The sequence below is a fragment of the Tachypleus tridentatus genome, chromosome 12 (assembly GCF_004210375.1).
Source record: "Tachypleus tridentatus isolate NWPU-2018 chromosome 12, ASM421037v1, whole genome shotgun sequence".
In the NCBI taxonomy this organism is placed as follows: Eukaryota; Metazoa; Arthropoda; class Merostomata; order Xiphosura; family Limulidae; genus Tachypleus; species Tachypleus tridentatus.
In genome coordinates this window covers 35,570,429-35,588,418 of record NC_134836.1, presented here as the reverse complement: position 1 = coordinate 35,588,418, position 17,990 = coordinate 35,570,429, and the positions used below count along the sequence as shown (strand labels likewise).

At 33.9% G+C, this 17,990-nt stretch overlaps 1 protein-coding gene and 1 long non-coding RNA gene across 2 annotated transcripts in view; both read right to left on the bottom strand.

The window, feature by feature from the left end:
* LOC143234908 (putative cationic amino acid transporter) overlaps positions 1-17,990 on the bottom strand; it is a 72,535-nt gene that overhangs the window by 40,755 nt on the left and 13,790 nt on the right. The gene's annotated exons all lie outside the window — the stretch shown is intronic.
* LOC143233150 (uncharacterized) lies at positions 1,784-2,631 on the bottom strand. The gene is made up of 2 exons (XR_013018003.1): positions 2,376-2,631; positions 1,784-2,166 (listed from the first exon to the last, which is right to left on the bottom strand). It is a non-coding gene; the product is annotated as an uncharacterized LOC143233150 (long non-coding RNA).

The following is a 17,990-nucleotide window of genomic DNA, read 5'->3' as shown; positions in this document are numbered from 1 at the left end:
ATGTTTATTATCTTAAAGAAGGTAAATTTGAAAATGAAATTTTCCACAAGAAGACTTTCACTTGTTTATATTTTAATTTTGATAGTTATGTATCATTGTTGTTTACTGTGGTTAAAATAGTGGTTCATGGAGCACATAAGTCGACCATTAAATACATATCTTTACGCAAAGAAATAGACAAAATTAAGGACTTTTTACTAAAACAAGTCATTTCCACCTAACTAGAACGTAACAAGACAAAAAGTTCCTATAAACTGAAGAACGGGTTATTCTTATTAAAAATCAGTTACGTAAGTTATATCATCAAGCATACCTCAAGAGCAACTGAAATGCGTTTTTAAGCCTTTATGAAGCTTTACAGGATCGTATGCCTACCTTCAAACCGTCTGATGTAGTATATAAATATAAATATCTTAAATTTCTTTTAGGTTATACAAGTTTCAATACTAAATGGTTAACAGTTCTCATACAAGAGCATGCTAATTTGATATCTACGCCACTTTTCAAGTGTCAAGTAGTAAGCGCTGAATGAAGGTAATGAAGCGATAAACAGAGATCAATTTACAGTATCCGCAAAAGCCAACAGTAAAGAAGAACTGGATAAAGAAAGGCCTTTTGATTAATAGACTTAATCAAATGTTAAAGAGCAAAACAGCACGTTTAACCAAGTAAATATAAACAGTAAAGAACCCAATTAATCTGAAAAACGTCTCTAAATATAGACATGCTGAAAAGTAAACAATGAAGACAAACATATACAAACTTTCAAAGTAAATCAAATAACAGCTAAACTATCTCTAACTAAATAACTTGAAGCATCATAAAAAATTTCTTATCTTTGTAACGTAGAATTATTTCAGGAAAAACACGTTCATGTATATATATAGCTTTCAATATAGAAAACTTGTTAACTGTTTTTTGAATTAGGCCTATAGGTGATCAAACTTGCGATTTTTAATTGCTTCTGACTTTTATTTTCTGAGCAAAGCTAACAAAGGGCTGTCTGGATATACCCCTTGTTAATTGCAAAGTGGAAGACTAGAAGAAAGGCAAATAGTAAACTGAACCAACTGTCAATTTTGTATTCCTTCTCTCTGAGCGATTAGTAGAACCTGACCGTCACTATCATACCGCGCAAAAGGCCTTGAAGTGAGAAGTGTATTTCTGCATCAATGTGTTATATAATTCATGATTATTAAAATTAAATAACTATTTGATAATGCGTTACATTTGAAGTAGTGTTGTTAATGTGTGTGTGTATATATATATATATATAATTTCTTAATTAAAAATTGTCTAATGTCAATTTTTAATTCTGTATGGAGTGAGGTGAGAGGTAGTTATTATCATATATATTTTTTTAATATCGACGTTTGTTTAAGTTAAATTTATATTAACAAATGTACATAACTTACGCAGTGTAATCTATATTGCAAAATTCCCGCCTATCCATTACATTGTAGAAAATTATCCGGTGTAAGAATCAATTGTATACGTGTGTATGCAGACACTGGTTGCGTTCATTACACTATGTAACACAAATTTTATTCCTGGATAGTATGTGTCATTTTTTAATTGTTTATGTTGTAAAAGTACAGAAAATGGCCATTATTTCCTAAAACGTTGCTTTTGTGACCTGGATAATGAAATTTAGAAATTAACCTATTTTCTATGTAAAAACGGGCAAATTTTGCACATTTTCATTTACATAAGAATCAAGATTTACATGTATTTATACTAGAGTTATACAAAAATATTTAGAAGTGAGTAGTTTTTCGAGATTTGCGACTGTAATGTAAATCACTTTCACGAATCAGCCCCCAAATATAGTCTCGGCATTCGAGTTTGTTAGACCAAGAACTCTGATCAAGTCACTGAGGTCTCTTTGGTTGGGGTAGTATGGGTTTTTCTCACCAGCTGCACATCTGCAATTGTAATCTGGATCTTCAACTTCTACCTCCTCTTCTGTTTTGCTGCTCTCTTCTGAGGATGGCTGCTTTCTCTCTGGCGGAATGGGTACAGGGAGTTCAGAGCAGTTACACTGGGGCGATAGATGATGAAAGGTCCGGATACATGACAGGAGATGCATTCTTGAGTGGTCAGTGGGTTCACGCCAAATTCTTGGAATAGCGAACTTCATGGCTCTCTTTTCCCCTCTGTACCATCCTGCAAAAGAACAAAATAAAATTGTTATTATGAAGAATAAATTTATTTCATCCACAACTGATGTGTAAGAGGTTCGTGCACAATATTTTGTGTGATATCTTTTCTATACTATTGGAAATTTTAAAAAAAAGATATTTACATTTTAAAAGGTCTAAAATTTGTATAATATGAAGTCATACTATTCAAGAAATAAAAATTGTCCATCTTACCTCCTAGAGGTTTCTTGCAGTGCTCGCAGGTCAAATGAGGTTCCCAGGGTTTTCTTATTCCCTGACAGGCATGCCTTGTAGACTTCACACATTTTAGCAGATGCTGTCAGAGTACTTTTTCGCTCTTGTCTTGATAAATTGGCCACATACATAGTAGAATGCGTCTGGAGAATGCTTCTTGATGCCATCTCTGATAAAATCAGATAGGTCTGTGTGTTCACTTAGGCAGCTAGAACTAAACTGAAGTGGTGAGTGATGAGCCCCTATATATATATTATTATGGAAAATTCTAGAAAATTCTAAAAGGTTCTTGAAGATTCTCGTAAGTTCTACAACATTCTAGAAAATTCTCTATCAGCTACTCAGCACTAAATCTACCTGGAATATTCTGGAAAATGGGTAAATTTGGGTAAACCCAAGTCACAAAAGCAAAGTTTGAAGAGAAAAATAGGTTTTTCTCCATTTACTTTAGGCATAAGCAATTGGGAAATAACACTTTCTGCCCAGGAACAAGAAAAAGTAAAAATTTTGTTACATAGTGTTATGTTTGCGTGAGCTGAAATTTCGAGACACTCTCCTCACGCCTATAGTTATAACCAATGCGATGTGCCAAGAGGCAGTATACATTATTGGTTTGTTATAGTTTGTATGATATAAACCTAGGAAACTATAATTATGATTGTTAATCGCTTATTAATCAGGAACTTCAAACATTTAACCAGGAACGCTTATAGATATCGAACATTACAAACAATTTAACTTCAGCGGATTGACATTAAACAATTGTATTTTTACGAAGATATTATATAACATCAGCGGTGGATAACTCGACCTGTGACCGGTGTAAAACGAAGGAAACAGAGCTGACTAGGTCCCTGTTAAGTAACTTTTATTTATATCAACTCAAAATTAATTGCCTCATTGTGAACTCTCGATAAGATATCAAGAAAGTTCCAGAACAGAGAGAAGATTCAATATGCTTTTAAATTTGTAAAACTTTTGTTGGTAGATTATTATTTGTAGTAACCGTTATTGTACATTGTGTTATTGTTTGTATATTAAAATATATGTGTATTAAAAAAAACAAATTGTGTATATAAATCTTGTAAAGTATTACAAATTAAATGCATATTAATATTTATTTAATTTTTAAATCTAAATTATCATTTAACTCAGTTTCAGGCAATTTGAAATTATAATACATTACATAATACTATTTTGTTTCTGAAACATATTTTATGTACCTTTAGATGTACATTTTGTGTTATGAAATCGGGGTTCTTGATATAACACTTTTCTTATGATGCTGGGTTTTCTGTGGAGCTTTACAAACATCTTTCTATATTGATTGAAAACCGTTATTGGAAAATTTAAAGATAACTATACAAAAATCTTATAATCCACAAGATTTACTCGAGTGTAGATCAAACTTGCTTTATAAAATTAAAGTAACTTATCCTGACTATAATGTTCATAAACAAGTAAAATATACCCATCTAGCATCACTCTACTTGTTTCTGTACCTTTCATTGCAGCATGTATTTGTTTTGGGTAGTTCTTATGGCAGTTCTATAAATAACCAATGATCCTCGTTTTCAGTTAAAATTTTATTTTATTAGCTCAGTTTTTATATGGCTTTGGAATAAACACAACATCCATAAACTTGAGTGTAGTTAACTTACTAATAACTATAACTTTTACAAGAATTAAAACTGTAATTTATGAATATTAATCCCTACTTTGGAAGCTTTATTCACTTATCTGTATGCCAAAGTAAGTACTAAATTTTATAAATTTGTGAGGGTGGTTCTAACTATTATTTCATTATTCTTTGCAGCATTATCCCTACTTCGTTATAAAGCTAATAACTTTTTAATAGTTTTGTTAGTTTACTTTTATGTTATACCTGTATACTAAACCTATGGAAACTGTGGTATGTCTATCCAACTATATGTAGCGTCATGCTTTGTGGTGATTGTTTGCTTGTTTTTTTTAATTTCGCGCAAAGCTACTCGAGGGCTATCTGCACTAGCCGTCTCTGATTTAGTAGTGTAAGACTAGAGGGAAGGCAGCTAGTCATCGTCACTCACCGCTGACTCTTGGGCTACTCTTTTACCAACGAATAGTGAGAATGACCGTCACATTATAACGCCCCCACGGCTGAAAGGGCGAGCATGCTTGGTGCGACGGGGATTCGAACCCGCGACCCTGGATTAAGAGTCGAACGTCTTAACCCACCTGACCATGCCAAATGTCAAAAGTGGATACCCATAGACCAGTCAAGTTGGAGAAATCTTGTAGCGATAGTATGCGCAGTTTAGGTTCAAACCCCGTTGACGTGATCAAGTTGGTAATTAGTAGACGATGAAGTTACAGTTTTAGAAATTTTTTCAGTTGTTATATCGAAAAGTTTATCAACGTTCCTAGCGTATAATTAGTAAAAATGTGTACAATATGTCATAACCAATACTTTAAATGGTTGTTCTGTCGCTTAGGGATTCCATAGGGTGGTTTTTGGCGCGTGAATTATTTGGAATCCTTGCCTACCCCTACTATTAAGTACTACTGTACACAAAATATACTTTATCACTCTGGATAAAAAGTAACATTAATTCTTGCATCTACTTAACACATCAAATACAGTATCCCACTACTTATAATGTAGAATCCCACTACTTAAAATACAGTATCCCACTACTTATAATGTAGAATCCCACTACTTAAAATACAGTATCCCACTACTTATAATGTAGAATCCCACTACTTAAAATACAGTATCTCACTACTTATAATGTAGAATCCCACTACTTAAAATACAGTATCTCACTACTTATAATGTAGAATCCCACTACTTAAAATACAGTATCCCACTACTTAAAATGTCTTGAGGTTTGTTGACATTATTCTCGAGAGATCTTAGTCCGTCACATTTAGGAGACCAAAATAATACATGACTGTATTTCTGTGCGTGGATACTATAACAATTCATTGAAATTAAAAAAGAAAACATAACACACTTATTTGCTGGTGTTCCATCTTGAATTTCAAATCGACTTATTTACGCTTCAGTTTGCAGTGCACGTCTAAATAAAAATACAAAGAAAAGATAATATTGGAAAAGGTTGAATAAAATTATTGTATAAACCTACAAATATTATTAACCGTGTTTTAGTTCAATCAACTAATTAGATCAGCCGGGTGAAAGCGTTGTTTGTAAATTAACATTTAAACCTTTAACGAATAAGGAATATGTTCGATCCATAAAAAAGCAAAGTAATCAAACGTAACCTACTTAATAAATAAACTAAGTTATAATAGTGATGGCTGTAACAGACAAACCGGAGATTATTCTTTAAATCAAGCGATAAGCTTAAAGAGGCGAATCGAGATCAGTTTAACTTATTCTAGACACTTTTCCTTTTTACTTCTAATATTTCTTTAAGTAGTCTTAGCTAACCAAGGAGCAAAAATAGTACATGCTCAAGCGATTATCTTCTTTTGCATAACACTTTAATTCTATCAATAACGACATGTAAATTTCAGTTCAGTTAAGACAGAAAAAGAAAAAATCGAAATGAACAAAAATTAACCACTGTCTCAATATAATTCATCTGGCAGAACATCATATCAGTTTCTCTTCTTCTTCTAGACGGTACCTGATGATGATATCTTCTCATTGGATGTCTCCATAAGATTTACGAGTACATCGCAAACTGGAGCAATGGGACAAATTATACGACTAGCAACAGTTGATTTCTGCTCTACCTCTACACATTAACAATGAAAAGTGAGGTAAGAACAATGAAACTCTAACCTAAGCTCCAGTGGGTTTTTGCTCTAACCGTACAGGATGAAGTTTCTTTCCATTTCAGTTAAGTTATCAAAAACAGCTAATTTGCAAAATGAGTTATAATAATAAAAGGTAAAAATGCAACAGTTATATTTTTATTCAATCATAGTTTTTATTTGTTGTGTCAATATACACATATACTATTATAAATGTCTAAGCTTCATGTTCTTTATAGATTGTAGTTGTTTTTCAAATGCAGGTATCTAACAGGTGAACAAACTAATATAACTGGCTCCGTTCATTGTTTTTCTTTATAATATAAATGAAGTTTGAAAATGAAACATTAAAGAAAGTTTATTTATCCCTTAAGCAAAAAGATCTACAAATTTAAAAAAAAGAAGCTTTGAAGATTTTTCGGTATTTCATACTGAAGCAAATTAGTTTACGTCGTTGCCATAGTGACACGATCATCTATAGCTTTGCGAATATAAATTTGCTTTAGCTTTTGTAAACGCAAGTTGATCTGAACATTTCATAAATGTTACATTCTATTTATCCCTGTAGATACGTATCCACTTTGAATACTTAACAAGGGTAACAAGAAAGATCTGAAGAAATGATAAAGGCATATTCACGAAACGTAATTAAGTAAAAAGGAAGGCTTTTCAGAACAAATTACGAATAACCATTTAGAATTTAAATGAAGGTATGTTGCTAAAAAAGTGAAGGTTATGGACAGTCCTGATTAATTTTCTCTTTCTTCCACCGCTTCGCTATTTTTAAGTACTTCTGTTTGATCTACGATATTATATTTTTCCTGGGCTAAGTTTTCAAACTCATAAATTTATGATAAGTCGATATAAATGTTTGAGAATAAATATAAGTATTTAGCGACATAAACAAAACTTGACTTATACTGAAGACCAGTTCTAGGAAATCAGTTTGTTTTTTCCCTTTTTCCCACTACGAAAAGTAACTTCTTTCCTTCTTCGGCGGTCCGGCATGGCCAAGCGTGTTAAGGCGTGCGACTCATAATCCGAAGATCGTGGGTTCGAATCCCCCTCTTACCAAACATGCTCACTCTTTCATCCTTGGGAGCGTTATAATGTGACGGTCAATCCCACTATTCGTTGGTAAAAGAGTAGCCTTGGCGGTGGGTGGTAATGACTAGTTGCCATCCCTCTAGTCTTACACTGCTAAATTAGGGACGGCTAGCACAGATAGCCCTCGAGTAACTTTGTGCAAAAACAAACAAACCTTCTTCGAAGTTTTTATATTTATTATACTGAAAAGTTATCATCGTCAATTAGATAATTTAGCGCCCTCTACTAATAAATTGTTTGAATATTATATATAAGAAAACAAAATAATTTTGTCTAATTCCAGGAGTATATTTAATATTTATTGCTCAAAATTTCACTCAGCGGCTTTGTAAAAGCATAATATATATATATATATATATACAAAAATAAAACTCACTACACAGAAGTCATTAGTTGAAGTAAACTATTTTCCGTATTCTCAAGAAGGCTGTATGAATATTCAAGTTTTAATTAAAATAAAGTAGAGAACAACAGGTTAACAAAGGGAATTTTAAAACATTTCTTGCTCAAGCTCCATGTAAGTAACTATTGTTATCTTTCTCAGAATTGAATGATACAGTTAGAAATTGAATGTACAGTGTTTAATATTAATAACATAACGGAAGTTTTGTTTGTTTTAAAATTCGCGCAGAGCTACATGAGGGCTATCTACCTAGCCGTCCGTAATTTTGCAGTGTAAAACTAGAGAAAAGGCAGCTAATCATCACCACCCATCACCAACTCTTGGGCTACTCTTTTACCAACGAATAGTGGGATTGACCGCACATTATAACGCCCCCACGGCTGAAAGAGTGAGCATGTTTGGTAAGACGGGGATTCGAACCCGCGATCTTCGGATTATGAGTCGACATTTATTTAAAGAAGAATACTGTTTCACCTCGCGCTCTTCGTCGTAAACTGTACAATCTGATGAGAGGCGCTATCTGAAACGTCTTTAAATAAAAACCTGTTATTTACTTTTCATATTTTCGTCGCTTATGTGGTTATAACTGTATTTGTATTTTAAACATTTCATGATTAACAACTGATTGAAACGTGCTTAGAGTATTGCAGTACATAATTAGCATATAATTAAAATATTTTAAGGTTATATCTACACTCCATATGGTTCTTGACGGGTCTCCCAGTGGCATAACGGTATGTCTGTAGACTCACAGCGCTAAAACCCTGTTCCGATGCTCGTGGTAACCTGAGCACAGGTAACCCTTTGTCTTGCTCTGTGCTTAATTACAAACAAACAAGTTATTGGCGGATTAAGATAGTACTAGGTTATTTCAGTATATAACGAGTTGACAAATGAGATTATCAAACCGTGGTATTTAGTGGCGTCATTACTATTACATTGTCTGTGTTTTATAGCAAAGCCACATCGGGTTATCTGCTGAGTTCATCGAAGGGAATCGAACCCATGAGTTTAGCGTTGTAAATTCGTAGACTTACCTCTGTACCAGCAGTAGACTCTCTAAAATTGTACATTTTGTAGGTGTATTTTGTTTTTAGGATAAGAAACCCATTCTCTTTATTAATTTTAGGTTTTTTTTTTTTCTTAACGAAACTGTCTTAAGCAGCTATGTTTTCAAGAAAAACGACCTTTTATGTTCGCCAGTCTCATGGTGTGGTGGTGGTAAATGAGTCACGTGCTTTCTGCGAACAATACTTATGGTAATCAAGATCTGGTCATGACATTTCCAACAACAAATAACCAGAGTCATTTCCTATCCCTTTCTTTGAAAATTAAAAACCTCCACTACCCTCACATTAGAATGAGAATTTGAGCATGCACAGGATTGGACACGAGCCTAATGCTTGAACTACCAGTTATTGCCTTTCTGACACGAGGACCTTCATCTCTAGTAATTGAATCCCTACTGGAATTGAGGTTTGAAAGACATTGACTCAAAAACAAGCTAATGAAATTGTCCAGAATTTTGCGTTTTATATTCATTTCATCTCTGTGATAAATAGAAAAAAAATTGTTAGGTCACGCATTGTTCTGGTTTTGTAGAAACGAGATATGTTTATGTTTACTCGAAATACGCTTTTGAATAATTTAAAATTTCACCAATAGGCATGTTTTGAACATAGCTCAGATTCAGTTAGAAAAGGTTATCCACTGGCGATTAGCGTTTTGAACAAAAATATCGACTTTCCGCTACCTAACTAATCGAAGAGAGAAAATACTGTCCACCAAAGTCTTTATGGTGTATTAGGTGTGTTTAAGTACTGAAGTTTAGTGATTATACATCCATTTCTATACTCTCTCATTACTACAGAATTTTTTTTCTCAAAAGATAGCTATATGTTATTAATTCTAAACATCAAGGTTCTATTTACATGAAGCTCCATTACAAAGTTTATTTTTTTGTTTGTTTTTGAATTTTGCGCACAGATACTCGAGGGCTATTTGCGCTAGCCACCCCTAATTTAGCAGTGTAAGACTAGAGGGAAGGCAGCTAGTCATCACCACCCATCGCCAACTCTTGGGCTACTCTTTTACCAACGAATAGTGGGATTGATCGTAACATTATAACGCCCTCACGGCTGAAAAGGCGAGCATGTTTAGTGCGATGGGAATGCGAGCACGCAACTCTCAGATTACAAGTCGAGCGCCTTAACCCACCTGGCCATGCCGAGCCCCAGTGTGATGAAAGCTACAACTTTTACTGCTTTAGGTTTGGTTGATCCAATTGGTTTAATGAACGCTATAATGCTTACTGATTCTTAACAAAGTAAAACTAGAGGCAAGGTAGCTACTCATCACCACCCGCCGCCAACTCTTGTGCTACTCTTTTACCAACGAATAGTGAAATTCACCGTAACACTATAGTGACTATGTGGCTGAAAGGCAAGCATGTTTGGAGGAGCAGGGATTCGAAACCGAGACCCTAAGATTGCGTAGTCGAGCGCATTAACCACCTGGCTATGCCATGAAAATATTTGTTTTGAAGTAAATGAGCAGTGTTTTTTATAACACTAAAATTTGGGGTTAGGTTCCCGCGATGGACACAAAAGATATCCAAATTCGGCTTTGCTTTAAAACAAACAATTAAGTGAATAATGTGGGAGTACGTGAACAAAGATATTTAATTCATTTCTCCAAATAAACAATTATTTCATCTTCCATCGAAAATAAATATATTATTATTTACGCGAAAAAGTGCTTTATAGCTTATATAATGTCAAAGAATAAATTCCTTTAAACATTGTTGTATAACATGAGCATAGCACAAGTGTATGTGTGTGTTTGTAACATGTAATTAGTTTTTTGCATGATTCGTATGTCTTGTTATGTAGGTGAATATATGTTATATTTTGTAAATATATTCAGTTACATTTGTAATGTGAATTTATATAGAATTTTGGTATGTATGAGCTGTCTTGTGTAAATTACTCCAGATTTGTTACGTCTCTGATTCTGTAAGATATCAGTTTCTCTACGTGACTCAGTATACCTACATGGCGTCAATATATCTCAATTCGTGACGTCATTATATGTATAGAGGTCAATATATCTAACTGTTTGATATTAACAGTAATACTGGGTTTACGTCAACTTTGCTAATTCTGTGTAGTTATTATATTAGTGTGCGACATGCACATACTTATCGTTGTCATTATGTATCGTAAGATTTATGATGTAATTTATTGGGATATCTTCATCCATGTTATATAACTATTCTTGACTTTATAGTGTCTTTACATTTTTATGTACTATCAACCCCTTTATATGTTCGTGTAAATGTCTCTATACGAGTAATTTATACATGTCTCCCTTTATGGTGTTCTCTATCTCTAGACTACAATGTCAGCATTTCTTTTGATGTCATTATCCAAATTTTAACGAAAACAAGAAAACAACTTATAATTTTATCATTTAAAATGAAGCACTGTATGGTTAGGGCGATTGACTCGCAATCTAAGGGTCACGGGCTCAAATCCCACCAAAATACTCGACCTTTCAGCTGCAAGGGTGTTAAGTGATGATCAATTCCCTAATTCGTTGATAAATAACTAGATCATGAGTTGGTGGTGAGCGGTGACGACTAGCTGCTCTCCCTCTACTCTTTCACTGCTACATTAGGGTTGGCTAGCGCGAATGGCCTTTATATAGCTTTGCAGGAAGTTCAAAAGAAACCAATCAAATAATTCAAAATGAACTGAAATATTTTATGTACTTGCGCCCTCCCCCTCCTCCCCCGTGGCTCAGAGAAAAGTCTGAGGAATCATAAAGCTAGAAATTGGGTTTTGGAACACATGGTGGGCACACCCCTCGTGGACCGTTGTTTAGGCTTAGGCTTAACAACAAACAAATGTATCCATATAATTTGAGTTTGAGTGATCCCCTAAATAATGGCCACATTATTTAAATTATATCGTTACAGCAATTATATAGTAAACTAGTATCCGCTTATTTAAACATACACAGTCATGAAAGTGATCGGTTAAATTTATCTCTACGTTCTTAAACTTAGTCACAACAGTAATCGGTTAAAGTTATCTCAAAGTTCTTAAACTCACACAGTCATGGCAATGGTCAGTTAACTTTATCTCCACCTTTTAAATTTAGACAATCATGACAGTGGTCGGTTAAATTTATCTCTAAGTGTTTAAACCTAGACAGTCATGACAGTGATTGGTTAAATTGATCTCCACGTGTTTAAACTTAGTCATTATAGTGATCTGTTAAAGTCATCTCTACGTTATTAAACTCACACAATCATAGCAATGATCAGTTAACTTTATCTCCACCTTTTTAAACTTAGACAGTCATGACAATGATCTGTTAAAGTTGTCTCGACGTTCTTAAACTCACACAGCCATGACAGTGATCGGTTACAGTCATCTCCATGTTTTTAAACTTAGACAGTCATGACAGTGATCTGTTACAGTTATCTCCACGTTTTTAAACTTCATGACAGTTTTTAGTTCAACTAATCTCGTCACTGTTGATATTTTTGCTAACCGTTCCTTGAGACACTGATAAGTTATCAGTATTTGAACTTATGTGGTTGGATCTGATTATTTGATAGTATATTTAGCATCTTTGATGTTTACAGCATTTCTTGATTGTGATCAACGTTGTAATTTTTTTTTCTAACTTAGCTTATAGACGATTTGAAATGAAATGTGTAGCTTGGTGTGGGTAGAATGTTATTTTTCTCTATTTTTAAATGAATTTTTATCTTATACAATTAGAAGACGTTCTACTACTTCAAGCCCGGCATGACCAGGTGGGTTAAGGCTTTCGACTCGTAACCTGAGGGTCGCGGGTTCGAATCCCCGTCACACAAAACATGCTCGCCCTTTCAAACGTGGGGGCGTTATAATGTAACGGTGAATCTCACTATTCGTTGGTAAAAGAGTAGCCCAAGAGTTTGCGGTGGGTGGTGATGACTAGCTGTCTTTCCTCTAGTCTTACACTGCTAAATTAGGGACGGCTAGCATAGATGGATAGCCCTTGAGTAGCTTTGTGTGAAATTTAAAAAAGGCAAAAAACAAAACCATACGTCAAAAGAGTCAATAGTAATCAAAAAAAGCAACTCGGTGTTTCGATTATTCAAAAATAAAAATATAAACCAGAAGCATAAACTGGATGCCAATATTATTCATTTTTACTGACGCGTTTGTTTTACCTCATATGTATACTGTTGGCCAAAATCTTAAGGTCAACGAATATAAAGAAAAAATATGCATTTTGGGTTGTTAGACTCAACCATTTATTTGAGTAGAGCTTCGAAAGATGAAAATAAGAAAAGGGAAAATAAAAATAAAAATCATTCTTAACGTTTAATAGGGAAAATGTGAATACTATGAAATTAGCCTAAATACTAGCTGGTCAAAAGTTTAAGACCATATTCAAACAAAGCGTTAATCGGTAAACACGTAACGAAATTTAGTCATTTGTGTTCAAGCATCAGCGTTGTCAACATCTCCCACTGACATCTCCTGTGTTACATTGGGTATAAACATCGCAAAGGCTAAAACGTTGACAGAGTTTGAACGTGGCAGAGTTGTCGAGCTGCAAAAGCAAGGTCTCTTTCAACGTGTCATCGCTAGTGAGATTGGGCGTAGTAAAACTTAAATTTCTTAAAAGACCCTGAGGGATGCGGAACGAGAATTTCAAGTAGTCGGCCCAAGAAAATTTCGCCGGCATTGAGGAAGAGGATTCGACAGGTTGTCCGGCAAGACCCAGCCGATCGTCGAACCATATTAAGGCCCTTACGGACGCAGAATGCAGTTCAAGAACAATAAGATGGCATCTACGAAAGAAAGGCTTTAAAAACAGTAAACATCGTCAAAGGCCACGCCTCCTTCCACACCACGAAACAGCTCGGTTAAACTTTTCTGAGAAGCATCAAGCATGGGATGTAGACAAGTGGAAGAATGTTTTGTTCTCTGATGAGAAAAAAGTTAACCTGGATAGTCCAGATGGCTTCCAACGTTACTGGCACGATAAGGATATCCCACGGGAGACATTTTCTACACGACACAGTGGAGGAGGTTCCATTATGATCAGGGGTGCTTTCTCCTTCCATGGAACAATGCAGCTTTAGGTTATACAGGGGCGCCAAACAGCGGCTGGCTACATTGGCATGTTGGAGAGAGCATCCTTATTGACTGAAGACCCTCCATTGTGTGGAAATGACTGGATCTTTCAGCAGGACAATGCTGCAATTCACAATTCCCACAGGACAAAGGAGTTTTTCATGGCGAATAACGTGATTCTTTTGGATCATCCAGTGTGTTCGCCCGACTAATCCCCATTGAAAATGTTTGGGGGTGGATGGCAAGGGAAGTCTATAAAAATGGACGTCAATTCCAAACAGCGCATCTTCGTAAAGCTATTTTCACTGCTTGGAATAACATTCCAGCCAGCCTTCTGCAAACGCTTATGTGGACCATGCCAAAGCGAATGTTTGCAGTTATTTGCAATGACGGCCGTGCAACTCATTACTGAGACCTCTTGTTGGGCATTGCCTACCCTGTGTAGGACTTTTTTTTGGTATGCTCTTAAACTTTTGACCAGCTAGTATTTAGGCTAATTTCATAGTGTTCACATTTTTCATACTAAATGCTACAAACGATTTTGATTTTTATATTTCAAAGCTCTACTCAAATAAGTGGTTGAATCTAACAACGCAAAATGCATATATTTTCTTTATGCTCATTGACCTTAGGAATTTAGCCAGCAGTGTATATGTAGTCAAATTAACATAAAACGGTATATCACATCTAACTGATTTAAATGTGACCTTAAAGCATGAAACTTCTTTAAAACATATCAAATGTGGATATCAACTAGCGCTTATCATCTGTGATAAAAAGATATGACTATCAAATTTATGGTGATCAAACAGGTTTAGTGTATTTAGTCAGTTTATGAACAGAGATGAAGAGATGGCGTCTGAGACAGTTTGTGATTTTCAGTTAAATCGAAAATAAACTACAACACCTGTTAGTATAAACAAGTTTAAAATCTATACTAGCAGTAATGCGTCAAAACGAGTCAGTGGTTTGGTAAAACATTACGTATGTGTTAATTTTTCTGAGTGAATTTTACCCATATTACTGAGTAACTTTGTTATATATGTTATATATGGTTTTACGCGGTGCTTTTTAAAAATTCATGACAACTCTCAGAAACATTCGATCAATACGAGAAATATTTTCAACATCAAGTTCACCTGACACAAGTTATCTGCAATATTGTTGCACAAACTCGCAAAAATCGTGTAGTTTAGACTCTACTGCTACAAAGTAAACATATGAATTTCTTGTTTCAGAATGTAAGTTCTACTATTATAGAATCCTCCAGAAAAAGGAACATACTTCACATTGTTAGTCGTTCAACTGACAGTACATCGAAAAGTTCTAGTTTTATAATGAGTTTAATTATGTCATATTTGTCCTCACGTTTGTATATACAGATAAATGTATTGGAGTTTCTCCTGTTCATACACATGTTATTATTTATTGGAAAGTACTTATTACACATGTTCTAGTTTTGTTTCCGTTCTTAGAGCTATAATATATCTATATTTATATATCTTTTTTTATTTCCTGGTTTCGAAAGAGACTACCGTGTTACATTCTTCATAAAAGATGCTTAATAAATTTCAAGCATCTTATTTAAAGAGTGACGTCACATTTGGTAAAATAAAGTACTTCACCAAATTCTAACAATAGAACAGTACTGTACAGTATTTCATTTAATAATAACTGTTTAACCTTCATCAGTACACCTTGGGCCCATATGGACCCCGACGATTTTTTAAATATTTTTTCATTGACTAGCTATATTTTTATTTATTTGTATGTTGTTACATTTTCTTCCTCTGACACACAAATAGTAAAACTTTAGATGTTTTGCAGTTGAATAATTTCTGTGAATAAAAAGTTGCATGGGGTCCGTGTGGAGCCAAAGTAATATACAGATTTGGAGCTCTGTGTTTTCATCATTGTATATATGGACTCACAGAGGCTACCCATTGTGATAAACAGTGATTACGTATTTAGATCTCTTCTGAAGTGAAGTAATGCGCACAACCTACTTCAGAGACGTCTCCAGAATCCCATTGCAATGCAGAAAGGCCTCAAATCTGCCTTTGTATATCTAGGATTGCTTGACACAAAATAACTGGTCAAGGTGTTCCAGGAACAAGAAAATTATGTTATATTTGTTATATATGTAAAAACGGCTGGTATGGGCAGAGAAAGCACTATGTAGAGGAGCGAACAACGTTTCGACCTTCTTCGGTCATCGTTTTTTACATATATTATTTTCTCTACAAGTATCTTCTCGTCATCACGGATGTTATTTTTGCCCAAGAATTACGGACAAGAAAGTTCGTCAAACCTGTACAACATGTGGAAACCATGTCTGCGCTGATCACTCCACACCCAGTGTACAGTGTGATGAGTGTTTGTAAAATGACTGGTAAAATATATGACAAATACTTTATGTTCATTCAGAATAAGTTTTGCTTACATGTTGTCCAAAGTTTGGCATTAGTGATATAAAGTTTGATGCAGTTCGACACCCTTGGCTTCGTTCGGACCCCAAGCACATTTTCGTACAATTTGGTGTTTTTTTTTTACATATTTGATAAATCTATTTCTTCATTCAGTATTTTATTAGTGTTAATTGTAAGATGTAAATTTGAGAAGAAACGGCTCTATATTATCGAAATAATTGTCAATGATGACAAGTAAATATAAGTAAATTTCATATTTTGTAATAATAAATCAAATGTTATATAATTATTGTACTCAGTCTTGCTTACAGTTTATCTACACAATGCTATGAGAAGCCAGTATGCTTCAACATATAAATCATAGCTTCAACATTATGATCATTAAATATATGCGGAGTCTGCATGGACCCCAGGTGTAATAAAAGTTGGATATTTTAACGTCTACTGGTGAACGTTAAACTTGTTTCACTTTATGACATATTAACGTTTAAGTACAGTACTACAGCGGAGCACTTTTGTTGAAACTTTTGTCTCTCTTTGATGTTTAAAAACATAAAATGTTTTTTACATTATGCCAAAATTCGTGTTTGAAACCAGTTTCATACAATTACATTATACGGTACTAACGTCACAAACCTAAAGAAATTTACATACCATAACAGTATTTATACTAGTAATTTATCTGATTCAAATTAAAAATGTAATTAAATATATCCACGTAAGATAATTGATCGATAACAATGTAGTTACAATGTTTTTGTATGAGTAATATTTTAGTGCAATGCTACTACATAAGGAATTAAACTTTTATAATTAAAAACAAATTACCTTTACCAGAACACTATGATTTTGTTGCAACACGCGCTTCTTACTATTGCTTAAGTTATAGTACTGACTTTGTATAAGTAATTTTTAAGTACATTACTATAACGCTAAAATTTCGGGTTCAACTCCTCGCGGTAGACACAGGTAGCAAGCTCAATGTGGCTTTGTTCTAAAGCAAATAAAACTCTATGGTGTATTTGTTTAAATATGTATTCATCTCTACTGTTTAGGTACACTACTGTGTTTGTGTTAATAATATTTAAGTACGCTGGTACCGCGTGGTGCTAGTGTTGATACACGTATATTTATTTACTATTTATGTAATACCATGGTTGTATTTTGTAATATATAAGCACAATATTATTCCTGTTTTACTTTTCCTCTAAAGTGTATTGCTTTATAATCATATTGCTTAAGCATATTTCTCTTTCAATAGTATTGTTCAGTTATGTTATTGTTTAAACAATCAACAGTTTGTGTTTATTAATTTTTTAAATTAATTTTTTCTGCAGTTAAGAGTAAACGGATCATAAGATTATTTATATTTAACGTTCTCATAACCAGTGTTAAAAGGAAAACAGGTAAAGGTTAGAATTATGTAAAGAAAATGATTAAACAAAGAATATTAAGAAATGAAAAAAAAAGAAATATAAATACCGTGATTTGATTATGAGATACAGGAGTAACAGTCAGGGTTTCTGTGAAATACTGATCTGAAGATAGTTGATTAAGGAAAAAACTATATTGCTTGTACATTTTGAGTTAGAGTGATATAAAAATAATTGTTCGTCTTGTGTAGTAACGTGTACAGACGTTGAAATTAGTGATATAAAAACTTGGTATTAACACTTCTTCAGCATATATCAAAACAATAATTGCTATTTATGTTAGAATCACTGTGTGGAAGAAATTCAATTAGATT